The sequence below is a fragment of the Micropterus dolomieu genome, linkage group LG22 (assembly GCF_021292245.1).
Source record: "Micropterus dolomieu isolate WLL.071019.BEF.003 ecotype Adirondacks linkage group LG22, ASM2129224v1, whole genome shotgun sequence".
NCBI lineage: Eukaryota > Metazoa > Chordata > Actinopteri > Centrarchiformes > Centrarchidae > Micropterus > Micropterus dolomieu.
This window is the reverse complement of record NC_060171.1, coordinates 11,270,700-11,291,172: the sequence shown is the minus strand read 5'-3', so window position 1 is coordinate 11,291,172 and position 20,473 is coordinate 11,270,700. Positions and strand designations below refer to the sequence as shown.

At 41.3% G+C, this 20,473-nt stretch overlaps 1 protein-coding gene and 4 non-coding genes across 6 annotated transcripts in view; 4 read left to right on the top strand and 1 right to left on the bottom strand.

Moving 5' to 3' along the window:
* The window catches only part of plxnb2b (plexin b2b), a 123,260-nt gene extending 113,879 nt beyond the window's left edge, over nucleotides 1-9,381 (bottom strand). For both annotated transcript variants that reach the window (XM_046037141.1, XM_046037142.1), the window contains exon 1: nucleotides 8,976-9,381. The gene's annotated coding sequence lies outside the window, so the exon portion shown is untranslated. The remainder of the gene's footprint in view (nucleotides 1-8,975) is intronic.
* Nucleotides 9,382-17,287: 7,906 nt separating this feature from the next.
* Nucleotides 17,288-17,428, top strand: LOC123962548. Its single transcript, XR_006822981.1, has one exon. It is a non-coding gene; the product is annotated as a U4 spliceosomal RNA (small nuclear RNA).
* A 761-nt stretch (nucleotides 17,429-18,189) lies between these two features.
* Nucleotides 18,190-18,330, top strand: LOC123962546. Its single transcript, XR_006822979.1, has one exon. It is a non-coding gene; the product is annotated as a U4 spliceosomal RNA (small nuclear RNA).
* Nucleotides 18,331-19,078: 748 nt separating this feature from the next.
* LOC123962545 lies at nucleotides 19,079-19,219 on the top strand. The gene has a single exon (XR_006822978.1). It is a non-coding gene; the product is annotated as a U4 spliceosomal RNA (small nuclear RNA).
* A 759-nt stretch (nucleotides 19,220-19,978) lies between these two features.
* Nucleotides 19,979-20,119, top strand: LOC123962547. Its single transcript, XR_006822980.1, has one exon. It is a non-coding gene; the product is annotated as a U4 spliceosomal RNA (small nuclear RNA).
* Nucleotides 20,120-20,473: the final 354 nt, after the last annotated feature.

The following is a 20,473-nucleotide window of genomic DNA, read 5'->3' as shown; positions in this document are numbered from 1 at the left end:
TAGAATTGAATTATTGATCAGCCAACAGATTGTGTTATGAGGAATTCATGGATCCATGCCTGGACTGTCCAACTCCCTTAGGCTGAAAGACAGATTGTGTGGACTCACTGTACATGTATACATTTGTGTATCTTTGGGCATGCACGCGTGCATGTGTGCTGGGGAAGCCTCTGGGAAGCAGGTTGCACTGGTCGAAGTCCGAATTATTTTCTGTGGGCGTAGTTGGCAGTGTGAGCTCGCACTTAGACAAGACAGAGCAAATAGTGAATCGATCAAGCTGGCTAGGGTGATGCATACAGAGGGAAGGCCTCACCCTCGCTGCGCTGAGAGAGCTTTAACTGCTCACACACTGAGTGGCTTTTTCATTGGCACTCAGGCTACAGCACAATCCACAGCTCTTAATACCACCAATGGAAAGAGAGGAAATGGGATTTTTATTTGTCTGAGCTCCACGGGTGGTCTGCTGCTGCCAATAATGCGCTGAAATACAGGGCCTCACTTAACATGGGTTCTGTTACCAACATCAGCAAACAACACGAGGTGCATGCCATTAGACAAATGTAGGACTATATTCTGTCATGAGGCGGTGGTGCCGAAAAGTTCACCCAGAAACCTTAAAAACACTTCCTTAATAGTGATCCACAGCATGAGGAACTGGACAGCGTGACATTTTTCGCACCGCATCACTTTTTCCAAGGCTTAATCTAGTTCTTTTTTATTTTTATTTTTTAAATCAGACAGTAACCAGGTCATGGTGCTCTATGCCTGAGCTTTATACACCAAGGACACATGACAGGACGCATGACCATCACTAGCTTCTCAAATTCTACCTTGCTGATAACATAAGAATAGTCAGACCTTTATGGTCACATGCTGTGACACTGTGACCAGGACTCAAGGTGTGGTTAGGACTCACAAAGATCCTATGGATTACAACACTGCAGAAGTAGATGAAATACCAAGTCACTTTAATCTGGTCTAATAACATTTCCCAATCCAAAAAAAAAAACATGGATTCACATGGACTTACACCATATTTATTAATCTTGCTGGTTTTTGGTAATTAGGTCTTGTTTTGTTTATGTCTTATGTGCAGAACAGATGTGTGGTTTTAGCACGCTGCTCAAGGGGGATAATGTTTTGTTTTCAAGTCGGAAGGTGGAGAGACACATAAGAACCCAGTGGGAACAAGATGCGAGTTCATTTTTTCCATTACCCAAAGAGGAGACCAACTCCATATGACTAATTAAACAACAGACACAGAGGAATGCCTGATGACATCCTGACGGTAGACAAAACAGAAATGGAAGTGAAACAGAACCTTAAAATAAAAAACACCAGTTAAGGGAGGAGTAGGAGGAGAAGGAGAAGCATGTCAGTGGAAATGTACTGTAGATCTCAACAGGGAGGACTATAAAGATGTTAACGGAGGTCTGGAGTGGTGGATAAATGGCTACTCTGGCCTGGTCACTCCACCAGTCGGCACCAGTCCATCAGTAAACAGGCGACGCCACACTGACATGGCCTCTAACACCCCACTTTGCTTCAATCTGTTGTTGGAATGCTGCACACTTCTCTTCCATATCCAATTGAAAAAGGATGAAAGTAGAAGGGGAAAATGTCTCCTGGTGAGACTTGTGTGATTTGGGGATCCAATTTGGCAGCGTGTTTTCTGTAAACATTGTAACTGCAGCTTATTTTCAGAGAACGCACTAGTGAGCAGCATTAGACTCTTCGCTGTGTGGGGAGGAAAGAGACATGGTTTTGGTAAGTTCTCTAACACCAGCAGCAGATCTACTCCAGCTAATGACTGTAATTAAAGAGCCCAGCTTCACGGAGGGATCAATGACGTGGGATTGGCCCAGACAGGACGTAGAATGGTGTACCTCAATATAAAAAGCTACAGCAGAAGGAAGCGACCACAGGGCTGAGTTTAAAAAACTTACAGGCTGAACAAATGGGAGACTGAGTGGTAGGCTAGCATGTGCTATGAGGGCCTGTAAATATTTAGGCATTCTTACAGGGGCATGTGGCTGCGACACTGATGTTATTTCTCCTAGGCCTACAATTTGCTTTAGTTACAGGCTGAAAACCCCAGTGTGGAGCAACTGTAAACACAGATCTGTGAAAAAGGGAATACTGGGAAACAGAGTGTCACAGGACAAAAATAAACTGTGCAAGCAGCGCAAGTTATCTGCATGACCATCACATGCCTGACCAACTGTATACATATTAGGGAAGAGAGGGGAGAGGGCTGAAAAATGCAGATCCCACGTCTACATGATTTGCAGACACCAGCATAAAATATCTAACAACTTCCTTTTTTGCGGAAAAAGTTAGGAGGGGAAACCAAAACTGGGCAGCTTTGAGGCTGCCCAGATGAGTCAGTGAGGAATAATGCATGTCTTCACGGCTGCGTGAATAGGAGAGTGAGGCTGGGGGGCAAGCGCAGACACCCAAGACATACAGCTACGATGACACCTTCACAGATCTGCATTTCAGAAGACAGCTCAGAGCCCCAGGCAGGTTTGAAGCGCCAGGATTAATATCCACGTAGACTACAGACACACTGAGTAACTGAGTAAGAAAGACAAAGAATAATGTTGGGGGGAAAAAGGACTCAACAGAAAAAAAAAAGTTATGGAGTACAAGAGAATGTTTTTAATAGAGACTATTCTGCTGATAACGGGAACTAGGAAGTATGTTCAGAGATGGACACTTTAACATAAACAGGAAGTTATAAACACAAGGGCAGTGGGTACTTCTACACTGCTCCAGGCACAAGGGTCATGGTTGGCTGACCAGGCATAGCTAACATTCCTGTAGATCATGACCAAGCCAGAAAGGTATACACACACACACACACACACACACACACACACACACACACCTACAGATCTGCCTTTAGTCCACCACAATGCCCTAACTCAACAAAGTCAATGCCAAGGTAAAGGCATGACTCATACTAATGCCCTAACATGAGCCTGCTCTTCCAACAGATATGAAACAAAGGTCACTGCTGGACTGCATTATTTTATTACATATTTACCATTTATCCCTATTTTTGATGTTTTTATTACAGATTTTATTAGGTTTTTTTGCTATGTGTATATTCTTAGAATATTTTTCTCTGCTGCACTGGGTGACTAATTTCCCCATGGGGATCAATATAAAAAACCTACTGTCTCCTAAAAAACATTACTGGTACCTTAGAAAATCCCACCTCAGACATTAGCAACCACAATTTTAGCGAGCAGTGGTCACTACAAAACGTCAGTCTAAGGTTAAGGCAGTATCTTTGGCAGTATTATTACTGCTGCCGAGACTACTGCCACAGTAAAACGGTCTGTCAGTTTACAGATGAGAAGCAACAGCCAGTGGCTTTTAACTAGATTTTCAGTAACTTTAACAACTGCTGTATGAACAGATTTTAATAGGTCCCTCTTGGATCATAGAGTACTGAAAGGCCACGATACCCACCTCATTTAACAGAGACAAGGACATGATACCGACAAAGAAATTATTTCATTTTCATAATACCATTTCATTATGAACTGTAATAAAGGCAGACAGCCCTGTCTATATAGTACTATCCCAGCTTGATAATAATGATTCTGGACACTGCCTGTCTTTGTGTTATGTGCAGTTGAATGAGAAACATTTTAAATACAGTTAAAAGTGACCTCTCTGTTTTACATTTTCATTTGTTAATTACATTTTAAAGACATAATAATGAGTTACAGCAATTCAGGTCTGCAAGCTTCACACTGACAAGCACAGGTATATATGAACATCTGATCTTTTCACTGCAGAAACTTGCCTGACTTATAATTTTGATTGAAACAGACAACCAAGAGACAGACACCCAACCTCCAGCAGTGCCATCCTCATGTCCACTTCCAGCTGCCAGCAGATGTCAGAGATAATAAGGACAGCATATGTTTCCTCACGATCTAATGTTGCTATTGCTATTTTAGAGCACACTCTGCCTAAAGATTTTGTGTTACTGTTTTAAAACATTATTCATTTCAGTGAATTATGAGGATTTTATTTTTTCTAAGGCAATTCCAGTGGTCAAATTCAAATGTAAAATAATGTAATAATAATCTAAATTGACATTTTACCAAAATATTCATATATCAAACTAAATGAGGTACAAATTAAACACCTGTTATGTTTACATAGTATTTCATAGCACTTATTATTATAAATCGGGACTCTAACACACAAATACCTAGCAGGTCATCTAGAATTTCCATGTTTTAAAGTAACAATGTATAAATACAGCATATGAATAAATAGCAGTTGCTTGCAATATAGAAAGTCCAAGGGTGAACACACACTGATTATAAAGCACCATCTATTTATAATAAGTTTGCTCAGAGTACCTCTCTGCTAGTGACTTACTTCTTAAATCCATGAGGATCATTCATCTCTTCTACAAAGTTACACCTGCACAGACTATCCCTCTATGTCTTCCCCACTTTGCAACATTATTTTCCCGCTTTGCTCTCTCAGGTTGATGTGACCTTCATCTCCAGCTGCCGCCAGTGCACTGACCCTTCATGCATCTGTCACCCACCAGTCCTGGCTGACGCTCACATTCAGTACTTCATAATTAATCGCCCTGTGTGCATGCAAAAAATAAAAAAGAAGAGGGCCAATATTTGACAGCCAGTACCATATTAACATAAACCAGCTGGACATCATATTAGCTGTAAAGCAGAGGTGATAATTAAAAATGATCTTGGCAGGAGTAAATTGGTCAGTTTGAGGATTAACTGTGAAATGACTCACATGGATAAAAAATGAATTGCACCCTATGGTGCCTTAGTTAGGATTAAATGGCACTCAACATGGAACAACACTCAGTCATGAACAAAAAGTGCAGTGAAAATGCATTACAGGTGGAATAAGTGGCTCTACACAGTTTCCATTATTCCTCAGCTACTGTAAGCCTAAGTCAATTTCAAACCCAAATCTCTCTGAGAAAGATATATCAGCATGCTGCCAAATCCTACACAGGCCCTCTCAATTTGCACAGAAATGAAGCGTTGACTCATCTTCGATATGTCAAAGTCTGAGAAATCTGGGAGTCGTCTTTTCATCATAAAGCAAGGAATCTGGACTAAAAATCGCAGGCCACATTACGCTGATTGAAGCAGGCGAAACCAACTTCCCTCTAAAGTGTTTAAATGGATAGCATTTTGATAGCAATGCGTGCCAGACTCAATTACCAAAGCAAAAAAATAAATTAGCTTCCTGCTCTCTTTTCTCCTGCCAATACAAGCCTAGCAAAAAAAAGCATCCGACTACGATTTCCCAGGATGGCAATCAAGGTGACCCCTCACTCTCATCACTGCTGATAAGTTCTCAGATACCTGCCTCTGTGGCTAAAAGGCTGGGCTGGGTGTGAAGTTTTGCCAGTGGCCTGAGCAGGTGAGCTGGTTGACATGCCTCCAATGAGCAGGTAGCATCAAAAGCCTCTGCGATACTATGTGTCTGTGTCAGCCTGTCAGTTCAGCTGCCATGGGGAAGTGGGTGAGGGGAGGGAGACGGAGGCAGAAGTCTGTATTGTGTATCCATCACTGCCGTTCAGTCCTCAGATATGCAACCTCAAGGCTGCTGACAGCCAACACCACCCAAAATGCCTTTTGAACAACACTGAAGATCATATTTTCCTCTGGGCCTACTTTTTTTCAAGTAGCCGCCTAACTCTCTAAACCTCATATCATGTCAACCATCTTTCTCTCTGCTCTCTCTCTCTCCAATTTTTTTTAAATATTAGGATGTCTCAGTTCACATGCAGAACATCCTGCCCACAACCTCTCAACCGAGCAATTAAGGCAACTCCCTCCCCAAGTGAATCATTTATCTCTTTCAGGAGTGTGAGCATGTTTACAATATTCATCATGTCCCTCTTACTCATGCACCAAGCACTGAGAGTGCAGGGAAGAGTGGTTAAAAGTAGAGGTGAGGGCAGAAGAAAAGCATTGTAGACAGCAGAGGGGAAAACCAGCATGAGTAGGCAGTAGCGCAGAGAAGAAGGTACGCCACGATGGGTTGAGTGCATGGTGTGGGTCAGTCATGGACATGGGATCAAAGACAGCGCGGTTTGAGAAAGTGTCAAGGTTGTTTTAGAGGTAAAAGTACACCCGGTTGAACTAAACTTGACCATAATATATAGAGCTGAAGTGCTTGGCATGGAAGCCAAACCAAGGTTAAACTGCGGATTGTGGTAAACTTAAAGCTGAATGAGGTGGTGGGTTTGGTGGTTGGTGGTGGGGGGCTGCAAAGCAGTGCTATCTCTTACCACATGCCCATACTCATAGCCTGCTGATAGGGGAATAAGCGTGAGAATTAGAATGATCACACTTCGCAGGTCTGTCATACATCAGCTTTGTTATCTCAAACACACAGAGGGGGAAAAGCGTTGAGTGGCAAGGGTGGCAGGGATTTGGTTTGTGAAGCACAAACATCACCACATCGGAGCAAGAGGGAAAGAAAGGAAAGCTGTTGAGGGGATAGTTTAGGACAAGGCCGTGAAGTCCAAGGGCGGGGGGGGGGGGCAACTGTAAAATCCAGCGGAGATAAGATCCGAAATCCATCTCAGCATGACGTCCCTTCATCATAGGATAATCCTCAGACATGAAAAGGCGAGACTATCTCCAATCTGAAGGAAATCTGTATTCCCCAGATCTTCAGCTGTTTAATGCCAAGCTGACACGCCCTTCACGCATCTGCCCCCACTCCCCTGAAGTCTATGTGTACTTTGGATACACTAGAGGAATAAGGTAATGCATATGGGTCTTTCTCATGTGCACCACACCTATTTTATAAACCAACAAGTTCGCAAAGCCCATTCTACAGAAGGGAAGTGTTGATAAAACAGTACCTAACAGTCAGCTTTTTAAAGTGAAAGTATATTTAACTGATAGTGCTATATGCTAATGGTTTAGATGACATCATGGTTTTAGTAGGCACATGAAAAAAAAACAATTTTAACTAGTCTAAAAATGATCCACTTGCGATGAACCAATGGCATATACAATATTCGTAAATCTGTTTTTTTGGTGCCATATTTTTGTTTGTAGGCTGGAGACAGGAGGCATGGCATTGCTTGTTGCTGACGAGGATTATGGTTTTATTTTCAAAATGAAAATGACAGAAGTCAGTAATCCAATGCAAAAGAAACAAAAGAGACTGGGGATGAGTTCAAATTCATTTGACCTCAAAAATATTGCAACGCTCTCCAAAATGCGGTGTGTGCTTCCAGGAGATGACATGGTTTGAACTATCTGAGAAAACTGTGTAACACTAAAAAATGGACGGGATGAACTTTAGCTCACCCAAAACATGTAGGAGCTTAACTGCTGAGTGCTCACTACCTCCGTTTCTCAGTTGGTCAGAGGCTATTTTACTGGATCCAAAAATACTCAGAGTGGATCTCACGAAGTTTCATTTCCAGAGCCAGCAGCCTATTACTAAAAAAAAAAAAAAAAAGACTCATGGAAATGCCTGCTTTGTTTGTTATTTTCCATTGTCTTACAGGGTATGAGCTTGCATCCGGCTTTTGGGATTGTTTTGCAGAATCCTCAAACACTAACATGACCTGAATGAGAAATGTCTCCTATTCACTTGCCCTGAAAAGAGCATCAAGGATGAAGAAGTGTGGTGCGCTTGTCTTTTTCACCCTTGCGGGGAGCAGGAGAAAACATTTATCACCACTCTCCTCTGTGCAGATAAGGTGCCTGTATTTATTCAGAATCGAAGAGATAAACCCTGAATGAAGCATTGTGGGACAGAGAGAGAGAGAGAGAAAGAGGAAAGGAAGCAGCTTGGTTTTCAATTGCTTGTGTGTGTCCATGTGAGCAGATGGCATCTATTGGAAAAGCAACCTTGCTCACTGACTGGAGGCTGACCCCCTGCTCTGAGGCCCCTTCCAGCCACCACGACTACCACCAGTAGCCACCTTTCCTGCCTCCATGTGCCCCCTAACCGCACCAATCCATCCCCACTATGAGACAGCGTGTATAATGTTATTTAATAGGAATAATCCCCAGGAGATGGAGAATCCTATGTACAGTAGGTCTGTGCACAAGGGGGGCAGAAGACGGCAGGGGCTGCGAATGAAAGGACAATTTATAAAGACAACCAGGAAGTACAGTGGTCTGTTAAGCGCTGCGCCAGGGACTGAGAGATACAGACTGACAGAACCGCACAGGAGAATCAACTGGGATATGAATAGTGCTTCTGTTTCATTGTTCTCCACAAGAGACAAGAGAGAGAGAAAAGGGAAGCAGAAAAAAAACATCAAGAGGGCAGCTCACTACTACTTCTGTCCTCTCAGCTGTTGATGTACAGCTTGCTGTCCAGAGGTGAGGAACACAGTTCACATGCTCATTTCTCACTGAAATTGCCTGTGTATGGGGACAGAAGGCTCCTTGTGGAGGCGGCTAGGCAGATGCTGAGATCCTGAGATAAAATGCATGGTTTAGGGAAGAGCATGTTTACAGGGGCTCCCCCCTCAACCCCTCTCCTCCAAAACACACAGCTGTTGAGTTTAACAGTAGAACAACTTTGCACCCAGACATGACTACAACTAATAAGCGTTTCAATGACACATTTCATTATTCCACACACAACAACACTGCTGTACATCATTTCAATTTCTTCCCAAAGCATTTCGTGGTTATTATGAGGCTTTGGCTGTTCATAAATCATGCGTGTTTGCAGTATTTTAGCACACATCTAGGAAGTAACAGCACGATGAAAGGCGACAAATAAAATAGTTAAGTGTAAAGAGCAGCGGTGTTATTATAGGCTGGGTACGATTTGCGCTCCCGTGCTATGATAGTCTATCAAAACTTGGTGCTCACGTGTACCAGGGTTTTAAATTTATACTACGGTTGAACGCTGACACAAACAGTCCCAACCCCACTTTGACGGGATCCACCACCTTTCCCGGAACTCACCTTGGAGGAAAAAGGATCAAAGGGAGTAGTTGCACAAACGGGAACAGTCCAGATACCGAAGGAACCCCCTTGGTGAAATAATGATGTTTAAAAAAAGAAGTCCGTAACCAACTTCACATTTTACTCTCCTCACGCGTTCCCCGACTGCTTTCAAAAAGGCACTATTCCGTAGAAAACACGGGCTACTTGGTTGACCGACTTGTCAATTCCTGTTGCAAGGCGACCCGGGCAACTCCTCAACAAAAGAGTCTCTGGTTACAATATCGAGGACTTTCTCCACGCCCAGGTGTCGAGTCACATGGTCATTTCCCAGGTGTGTGTGTGTGTGTGTGTGTGTGTTTGAGTCTCCAGGAGCCGTGGGCGGCACGGTTGGCAGCAACACACCTGTGGGATCCGCTCACGCGTTCGCCTCGACTGTCATCGCGTTTGAAAACCTGGATGTTGTGCGGAGGGAGGAGTGGAGAGGAAAGGGGAGGGAGAGAGAGGGAGAGAGAGAAGCGTGCGCTGAAGGTGAAGCGACGCTACCGGGTACGGAAAGGAATTATTTCCCTCCCACTCCACGCTCACCGCCAGGAAAGTCAATGCGTTTGAATACAATACGCGGCAAGTAGTAAAAGAGGGGAACAACGAAACAAGTTCTCGTCTGTCCGCCGACGCGCCGAAATATTTACGCGGGCAGTGGGAGCGGTGTGGTGTGGCAGCAGTCCCGCGCTGTGGTTCCCAGGAGTGGCCCGGAACCAACAGGGGTCTGTGGGGGTGGTGCCAGGTCATTCCAGGCAAAATAAGGACTAACAAGCAAGTGTTCAAAAGTAATGCTTTTCTAACGTCCCCGCCCCATCAGACTAAATTTAGTTACACAATTCTGTCAAGTCATACCATCATATTTTTATTCCCATCCTCCCATGAAATAGGCTACTTGAATACACTTCCATGAAATGACATATCTGTTAACTTGTTGATCCCTTTAGGAAAAGTTAAATGGTCAGTTCACTAAAATCAATGGGTACATTTGAATACAATAGAGCCATTGTTAAGAATGACATATAAGTGCCTTTTCTATTACAAATGACAAAACTATCTGCAAATAAAACCAGAATTAGCCACCCAGTAAGCCATGCCAATGTGACAGTGAGCCAGAATGCTCATTGTGCAGTAGGCCTACTACTCTATTTTTCCTACTGTGGCATGTCAAAATGTCATCCATGGAGTTTAGAAAAACTGTGGTCATATGTCCAAATTTTCCCCACCACAACTCCAACCAATTAATATTGATACCATAATAGGCTACCTTTATTTCATTTGCATTATGCATGTAAATAGACACATTTAAAGATATTAACTCTGAAAAACATCAGAAATTATATTTCAAAACCCACCATGTGTAATTTCTGTTTAATTTTAGGGAGGTCTACCAGTTCTCCAGAGAAAGACACATTGCTGTTTCTGTTATTTTGCTGGCCCTTTGAGCAAAGCCAACATGTTTCCATTCACAATCATTGAATTGGGGGGGTGGGGGGGACTCTGCATCTGCTTTAAACCAATAAAAACTTAACTGCATCCCTATGATCATTGTTACTTTAATTTTATGTTCCACTGTTTGTGTTGTTGCAGTTATGTATAGGATAATGTGAATTAAATTGCATTGTTCTTTTCCTGTGGTTTTAAAATCAGCTTTTATTTTAAATTGTGTAATTGATCTAAAAGCCCACCTTGGGACAACATTTGTAAATTAACTGTCACTATAAATTCTACATGCAACACATCTGTTGTATTTTAAGTGGCTGAATATAATGGTGTTAATTGCACCTGTCAAATAAACAACTAATTAAAACATAAATAAACCATTGGTATTTCATGCAAATTTTGGGGACATTGCTTGGCTTAGAAATATTTTCAAGAGCAACCACTCCTCGTTTATTTATATTTCACTGACTATGTCCTTAGCCATATTCGTAGTCATAACAACAATTAGTGGTGTGCTCACAGTACCTTGGCTGCTGAATCGTTAATCACAAGATGAAAAATTTTGAAGCTCTTTAGTCAAAGTAAGTTTTGGAAAGTGCAATCTCTCATTGCCCTGTGAATATGTAACAACCTTTGAATCAGCCATCATCTAGGTCTTTTTTATTAGAAAATTCGCTGACATATTTATACAGCGAGGGGCTAAAAGGGCTTGCTTTGATTTCAGATATGGGCCATATGTAAGTAATACTCAAGCATGATTGGCTCTGTCATCACCCAAGAAGTTATATGAATAGCTTATTTTTGCCTTAGAGTCTAATATCACATAACCCTGCAATTTGGCACACTCAGTTTTGTAGCTCAGCGTCATGCCTTGTTGTGTGGCTGGGTGTCAGTTTTGTGAGTGATTTATGGGCATGCAAATGAAGCTGTCTGTTTGGGGAGATGTGCTGCCTTTGCCCAGTGGGCCCTGGAGTGGGGACTGGAGACTGTGTGGGTGTTAGTCAGTCCCCAACTGCTGACACAGGCACAGAGCTGGCAGACAGTCACTGAGCAAGATGGGGAGATGGCCTTCACAGGTCCTCACATTGACTGATGAGATCAAGGAGAAACTAGGCCAAGCCAGACAAGTGTCAGGCAAACAGACACCCAGAGATAGAGTGAGAGAGACAAACACTCCCCAATCACAAATAGAGCTGGGGGAGTGGAAGGTGGCAGGGTAGAGCCAGGTTGTTTTGGGTCTGAGTTCAATATGTCCAAACCTGTTTGTCTAAAGAGTAATGAGCCTGCTGAGTCCTGGAACATGCTAGCCCAGGGGATGTCAGTAGCCAGGAAAGGCCAAGTGAAAGCTCTCTAAATTCACTAAAGTGGAATAGAAGTTCACTTTGTTCTACTAGATAGCCTGACTGTGATGACATTTTGATCAATGCGCCTATACCTTCCTGCAGCTAGCCTTTTATGTTGCTTGAATAGTGATGATCTGTTATCATGCTGGTGTCAAACAGTACCATTTGTCACACAGCGTCCCTTAGCTGGTCCGGGCTGGAAAATGTTTGACTATCAACACATTATAAGACCTAATTTATGACACAGCATTTCAGTTGTCCATAATGATGTAGTGGTCATATCAGATTCAAGGTTCATAGTTCACAATGTGTTTGCCATGTGGATAGACTGCCCTCTGTTGGTGTCAGCTTGTATTGTTTCATAATGAACAACATCATTAACAAACAGAAGGTACAAAGGTCCCTATTCAGTATTTATTAATAAATGCTTTATAACATGCTGTAATGTAGTTGTCTGCATTTTTAAGTGTTTTTATAGGCACAGTGTTACAATTCTGACCTCTCCTAAGGAGACATATTACTACGACAAACAAACACATATTTGCTTACAACTACATTATAGTGTTTTATAAACGATTTATTCTATATCTATATAGTGATAATAAATGCTAAATACACGTACTGAAAGTACAGTGCTGTCAAAGGATTAATTGTTAGCTACACAATTTATATCCAGCTTTAGTATGTGTAAAACAAACGTTCAAAATAACGTCAATACCTTAAAGTTACAAGACACCAACACTACAATTACCTAATTTAACACCTCTCTGATTTACAGACTAGTATTTATTGCAGTGATACCGTATTGTACTGCGTTATACTGTACTAATGCTACATCTACCCTGTATAGCTGTGGACCCTTTCCCCATACATTTACATAGCATTTAGTTGATATTGTTTTTCACAGTAACAGATATTGTACAATACATATGTGATCAGCATTGACGCGTGACTTGTTTTGGGGATTAAGGTAAATAGTTTGCATTTTCACACATGCTGTTTTAAATTAATTATAAGCATAAAAGTCCAGTATAATAAGGAATTGTGTGTAAGATATACATTTATCAAGTGCATGCATCATTAGCAAGTTCATTAGGACACTGGAGCATATCTGAGCATCATCAACAAGCCATCCCCAATACTATTACTAAAGATGATATATATATATAGATATTAAATTTAAAATAGGGTTATCGTTTGTGAGCTATTTTGGTAATTTGTCCCTGATACAGCTGGCGTATGCAGTCCTTGCGCTTTATTTCTTCAGAAAGAACCATAAGACTCTCACAGATGAAGTCATGTTAATCATATGCCATTTGGTAAATAGCATACACCAGTTGGTACATTACCATCACTGCATTATTTTTTAGTACAGGTGGCCAAAGTCAACACTGGGAATTTTGATGCCATGTTAGTCTTATGTTCTACAGATCAAATCAAGATCTGGAAATTGTTATGATTCTACACATTGTCTCAGTTTTACCCTTGGCTGTGCCCTTGCTATGCAACTGTATTGTCAGTATCTATCAGTCTTGTCATTATTTGTATCACCAGGTGAAGGTTGCCAGATATGTGGAGGCAAATCTATAGATGCAGAGATAACAGATGGAGCAGTTCACAGACACAGGAAACTGTCATGGTGGTGAATGATAAAGGTGTGAAGAAAGACTCAACAGGGAGGCAGAGGAAGGTTATTTCAAGCGTAAGGAACACTTTGATTTGAATGGCTTCCTGACCTAGCTAAGTATGCCTCCAGCTGTCAATATGACTTATAAGTAATTACAGAGGGAGGTAGGGATATGTGAGCGATCAAGCTATGGCTACTGTATGCAAGGCTCAGATCCTCTGCAAAGGCATGCGCGACAAGGAGACATCAGGTTTGGCATAAAACGGACAGACTGGCTTATGGTGCCATTCTGACTCAGTCTGGGAATAACCACAAACTGGGAATAGCAGGGTGGCAGCAGTGTGTGGGTTGGTGTGAACAGTCTGCAAGTGTGTGTGTGTCTGCAGGTCAGAGAGAAAGAAAGACACAATATTTGAGCAAGAAGATTGAAGTTTAAAGATGCTGGTTGAGTGTAATATATATTACAGATAGCTACAATATACATGTAGATATTTATTTTATACATTTATTGCTGTGTGGCATTAATCAGTGAAACTGAAATAATAATGTAACACTGTGCTTTTGACCTTGAAGTTCAGGGAGAAACTAAAAGGCACTATGAGTGACATTTGTCTTCTCTTATCAGATGTCCCCTTGCACTGGCTGAGCTGTCACTTTACCCAAGAAAAATGTCATTGTTTTCCTCTCTCTGCTCATAACACAATTTAATCACAGTTTGCCCAGCTCATCCTGTATTGTCCAGGTGGCCCTACTCTGAGAGGGAACAGAGGGACTCTCACCATCAATAAATGTCCTTAACCAGGCTGATGTGATGTAGCCCAGATTAAAAATGGCCTGTGCAAATCCAACTACACTTGTGTGTAGTTAAACAAAGACACACACACACACACTTGCATACACACATATGCACCATATCCATTCCCTATTGAGTCAGTAACATCAGTAATTCAAAGAGGTCATGTGTCCTTGACAAGGTCTGCAGAAGTGTGATTATGGGGAGAAAGCTGCACTGTGTGGTCTAAGCTGGATCAGCCTAGTTGGCACATACACAGTCTACAGACTTTACTGACAAGCTTACATTTCCCAAAACCAAAACAGTTTTACTTAATCTACTATGAGATGTGCCACATGGTGTAAAACAGGTTAGATTGTAACCCTGGTATGACATTGACTTTTCTTCTCTTTTTTGAGTCTTTGATTGATGGTTCTGGAGGAAAATAGCTCTCAGCATGTTGAAGACTATGGCTGCCCACTGAGTCCCTTTTGGACGGCATGGTATTATGTGGGCTGCCCAGCAGCCTGTGCTGAATGCCGGAAACAGCTAAGCCATCTGTTACACTCTATTTTCATCTCTCTGCTTACCAGCAGGGAGAGCCATGGCCCAAAGGGACTTCAACTGCTCTTACAGAGTCCTGTTTGTTCAACAGGTCAAGTCTAAGCCTTGAAGTGAGGGACCACCAAGCCAGATCTCATTTATGGCATGGCCCAGGTGATTACAAGACCTCACACATCGCTTGACTGGGTAGAGCTGGTGATAAAGGAGAAAATACTAATGCAAAAAAGTAATCAGGTGCCTGAGAGAATTAGAGGAGATTATTGCTGTTAAATGACCATAACCCAATGTGTCCTCAAATGCTTTTTAAGCCAGGTTAAAAGGATCACCTTATGAATGGAACTTTGTTAATATAATGTGTTTCTTGGGTTGAGAATAGAGAAATGTGTGCTTTCCAGGTGAGGATGAAACAGAGGCTGGCAGGATTCATTTGAGATTACTTGGCGCAAACATGGTGTAATCCCCTTATCTGCGTACTTACCTGTCCCTGACAGTGATCCAAGCCTCTATGAACCTCATTGGCCTGACTTTCTGGCAGGAGCAAATCCCTGTCTAATGTGTCAGCCCAGGCAGCTTTAACACCTGGCACGCCAATGCTTATCTGCTGAGCACCCAAAAGCACCTGCATTATCCTACTGAAGCTTCACAACAAGTGAAAGAGCTCCTAATATTCACACAGGGAAATTACAGTTTGTGCCATACCCCATGCACACAGCGTGCAAAGTACATACCATTACTAAGGGATTATGACCTGATGGAAATACAAGTACAGTATCAGGCATCCCCAATTTTGGCATCTTGTTTCCTAGTGGCTGATAATCCTGGCCTATTCTTTTAAATTAATGAATGATCTAGCCGCCTTACTACTACTAAATGATCTGATCCCTCTTCATCCCACAATCTTAATACCTTCATTAAATCTTTATATAATCCCTAGATCCAAACTGAATTATCTGTGTTGGTCCTCAAACCCGTGGTCTTCAAGGTGAAATTTCTGCATCAGCACTGTGCATTCCTTTGCATTTCTACTGAAAACATTTATAAAAGAAGCTAGGAATATGACCAATTTAGTTAAATAAATGTCATAAAACATGCGTTACTAGTACTACAATAGTACACCTTAGCCTACCTCTTTAAAGCTTTGTTAGGGATATTGAATATTCAGTCATATGCTTCCATAATCGTCTCTGGCCCAGTGCTTAAAATTAATTGTCTTCAGCAAACATGGAATTTGTTTAAGACAATATTATGAAAGGCCCATTACATATATGTAGGACAAGTGCAAATATGAAAACGAAGTCGTTTAATGAGTTTCCGGTCCGGCCATTTTTCATTCCTGTTACACAACTTCAGGCTATGATCATCACCTCTCAGCATCTTTGTCGGAGGTACTGCCCAGGTGGATGTTACTCATCTCACTGAACGCTCAGTATGGATTAATGCATCTGTGCTTTGGATATAACACTTCGAACAGTTCTCAAGTTTTTCCTCCTAAAAGTTTTTCTTCTTCAACAGACTCCTTCCCAAGGAGGCCGCAGCAGCGAGCTGCGAGAAAAGTAATTTACTTGCTAGGCTCTTTTAGAGGAGGCAACTAGCATGGCTCGGTATAGCATTAGTACTATAGCCTACCTAATTTTTTCTGTATCATTATTTCTTATAACGTCAATTATTTAAAAACGTATCTGGACGGTGATTAATCGTGTCAGTTAACTTTAACGTTAATTATCTCAACGGTGTAAATTACTGTTAAGGCATGCTGAACATGCTATATAATGTTTTTGGTAATGTGTTAGCGTTTGTACTTCATTAACATAAACCGTGTTAAGGTTGTATAACGTTAACTTTGCATATTTTGTTTGAAAGTTAATGTTAAATATTTGGTTACTAATGAAATCAACAAACCCTTACAGGGGAAATAGGGCAGGGTTATCCTTGTCTATGCTGACATCTGGTGGTGTTTCAGTAACATAGCCGAGATTGTCGAGGGACGGTTGGAGCCATCATTAGCATTTCTATTGAAATATTGTTCTTAAATGCTGGTCCTTGGCGGGAAAAAAAAAAATCTACTACAGGGAAGTCGCTGTCTTCTGTTGCAACACTGAAACAACCTGAAACCCGAGTGTGTGGTGTGTCGCGATTAGAAATTCGATCAAAGGGGGCCACCGTAGACTGTCGCCGCTTATAGTAGGAATGCTCATATATTTAAAATACAATGTGGAAGTGTGTTGTTGATAAATTTTATATGCTCAATGTTTATCCAACATTATGCCTTTAAAAGAAGATAAACTGTCCGGTTGGGGCGGGACTGACATTATTATCAGAGCATGGGGCTCTGTATCCCATGATGCATTGCGTCATGGCGACAGTTTAAAATAAATTTCATTAATCAGGAATCGGCAAACTACAACAAGCAGCGGGTTAGTACAATGATGTGGTGATGATTGTGCTCAGTAGACGGTATGCTTGTCTTGAATGGAGGTTGACGCACCGTAACCAAACAACATATGCAGCCGAGTGACTCCCCTGCGCATACTGATTTCAAATCAGCTTTGCGCAGTGGCAGTATCGTAGCCTATGAGGTTTATCCGAGGCGCGATTATTGCTAGTTGAAAACTTTACCCAATACCCCGCCTTGACGACTTGAAATATAGTCGGCAATGGCAATTTTTGACGGTCTCTAAGGAGACTGATGATTATGTTGAAATTAAATTGTAATGAACTATACTGAAGCACTTCCGTTGAAGTGCGTAGTACAACACCAGAGGGTCTGCAGGTTTAGGAGTAATAGCATGACCTCCATACATAATATTATACACCAAGAGCGTATAATATGGCTACAGTGTGTTGCAATTATTACGTCTGTATGTTTTACGACTACACGCTGCTGCTGATTGTTCTTTATGTCTTCACTTCGTCTTTTAGAGAGTTTAATAGTGTTTTGCCAGGTGAAATATACTCAGGCTACAGTGGGTGTAGAACTATATTTGGTAAGCCAAATTAAAGAGGTGCATTTCTCGAGAGCTCACCAGAGTTAATCTGATAAAAAAATAAAAAATCTTGAACCTTCTTTGGAACCTATTTTTTTAAAGTCCTATCTAGCCCAAACCACATAGTCAGTCTATGGCCCGAACACGGAAATAAATAGCTCCACCTATCCAACTTACTATAAGCGTCTCCCCCGCAATCAGCAGCTGACCTGGCAGTTAAATGACACACAGAAACAGCATGACAGCAACATGTTAACCATAAATATATATGTGTACGATTTAACCTGACAAAATAATTTAATAATCACAAATAAAGTAGCATCTGATCCACATGAAGAAAAAAAGTAGCATCTGTATAGAACTGGTTTCCTTTACGGTCATTGTATAGTATGCATGTTAAATCCATAGCAGAGGGGTGTGGAGAACTTAAAGACACCCAACTCAGCTGCAGCCCATAGGTATCCTTGCGCAGTGGCAGTATCGTAGCCTATGAGGTTTACCTGAGGCGCGATTATTGCTAGTTGAAAACTTTACCCAATACCCCGCCTTGACGACTTGAAATATAGTCGGCAATGGCAATTTTTGGGAGTCTCTAAGGAGACTTATAAACGGTTAAAATGCAATAAAAATGGCACTCTAAAGGAAAATTTGCAAGTCTACTGCTTAATTTTCTTAAATTCCACCAGGGTGTATTGCAGGTTTAGTATAACACATCCTGACCTATACTATATCCATAACATTTCTATTAGGTTTATATTGCTCCTGTGTGTTTTAATTACATCTTTGAAAGTTTACTGTTACACACTGCTGTTATTTTCATCTTCACTTCTTGTTTTAGAGTTGTAACAGTCTCTGAGGTGATACTGTATTTTGGCAGGTTATATGAAACATGCTCAGGCTACAGGGGCATAGAGTAGTATATTTTGGTACGCCAAAATAAAGAGGTGCATTTCCCGAGAGCTCATGAGAGTTAAGTAACTGATAATTAACCTTTTTTTTCTTGAACCTTCTTTGGAACCTATTTTTTTAAAGTCCTATCTAGCCCGAACCACATAGTCAGTCTATGGCCCGAACACGGAAATAAATAGCTCCACCTATCCAACTTACTATAGGCGTCTCCCCCGCAATCAACAGCTGACCTGGCAGTTAAATAACACACAGAAACAGCACGACAGTAACATGTTAACCAAAAATATATATGTGTACGATTTAACCTGACGTATTAATCAAACAATCACAACTAAAGTAGCATCTGGTTTCATTTAGTCATTCTACAGTATGCATGTTAAAACCATAGCAGAGGGGTGTGGAGAACTTCAGCACACCCCTCTCAGCTACAGTTCGTCAGTATTCTTGCGCAGTGGCAGTATCGTAGCCTATGAGGTTTATCCGAGGCGCGATTATTGCTAGTTGAAAACTTTACCCAATACCCCGCCTTGACGACTTGAAATATAGTCGGCAATGGCAATTTTTGGAAGTCTCTAAGGAGACTTACACGAGTGTAATTTCAAATCATGTAGATGCATAGTGTTACGATGAAACATGCCGTCAAGCAAACTTTGATACTAAATATATTTTTTTAAATATAGAAAGTTGGATAATTTTGTAGCGCCCATGTGAATTGCATGTCAACGTGATGACATTTCAGCCGTGTAAATTGTAATGGATTTAGTTTCGTTTTGATCTGCTATTCCCCCTCACTGTGAAAACGCGACTGTCAATTTTTCAGTTGAACACTTTTTTTGTATAGGGTTAAATATTGTGTGGTCGGAACCTTTTCGTCCTCGTCGTCTGGCTGAGTTTTAGGGTGCCTTAAACAAAGACGTACAGGCAGATACGTCATTTCCGTTTATAACTTCTTTCATTTGTTGCGTATTTATTTAACGTTGAAGTTGTTGTTTTTTATGTTGGCTTGTTTGTGCATTACTTCATTCGTATTGATAACAAGTTACAACACGAATCGACTGCAAAGTTAAATGAAAATATGTTAAATAATAATGACAGTAACGTTACGGTTCCAGGGTTACACCTCTGGACACTTTCACTGTTTTCTCCTATCTCTCCCGTCTTCTCCACGTGCACTGTTTCTATTTATGGAGATGTTAGAGTCCCCATGGCCACTCTCTGTGGACAACATGGTATATATTTCTACGTAATTATAACCGTATTATAAACCACACCTATTGTTAAACCCTAACACAGAGGTGTGCGGCCGGGAACCACCCCCTCGCCGATGCGTGTCGTTCATCAGCTTTGCGCAGTGGCAGTATCGTAGCCTATGAGGTTTATCCGAGGCGCGATTATTGCTAGTTGAAAACTTTACCCAATACCCCGCCTTGACGACTTGAAATATAGTCGGCAATGGCAATTTTTGACGGTCTCTAAGGAGACTGATGATTATGTTGAAATTAAAGAAATGGAAGCAGTAGGAAGAAGTTCTGATCGGTGTTTGTCCGTTAGGGTAGGCGTGTATATGGTGGAATTTAAAAATTATTAGTGTGAAGTTGTTCGCTGTAGGTAAGTGACATATTTAATACTCCCAGATGTCTGTGAGGTTATTGCTACTCATCTTACTTCTGCACTATGATGCACTTTTAATACTGACGTACTGTTGAGAGTTTGTGTTTTCAAATACATTTTTATTATAATATGCAGTAGACTTCAATCTTCTGAATTGTAATAAAATTTCGTTTACATTGAATGTTTATCTGTATTTGTGGTGGGAATTTAAACTACTGTCTGAA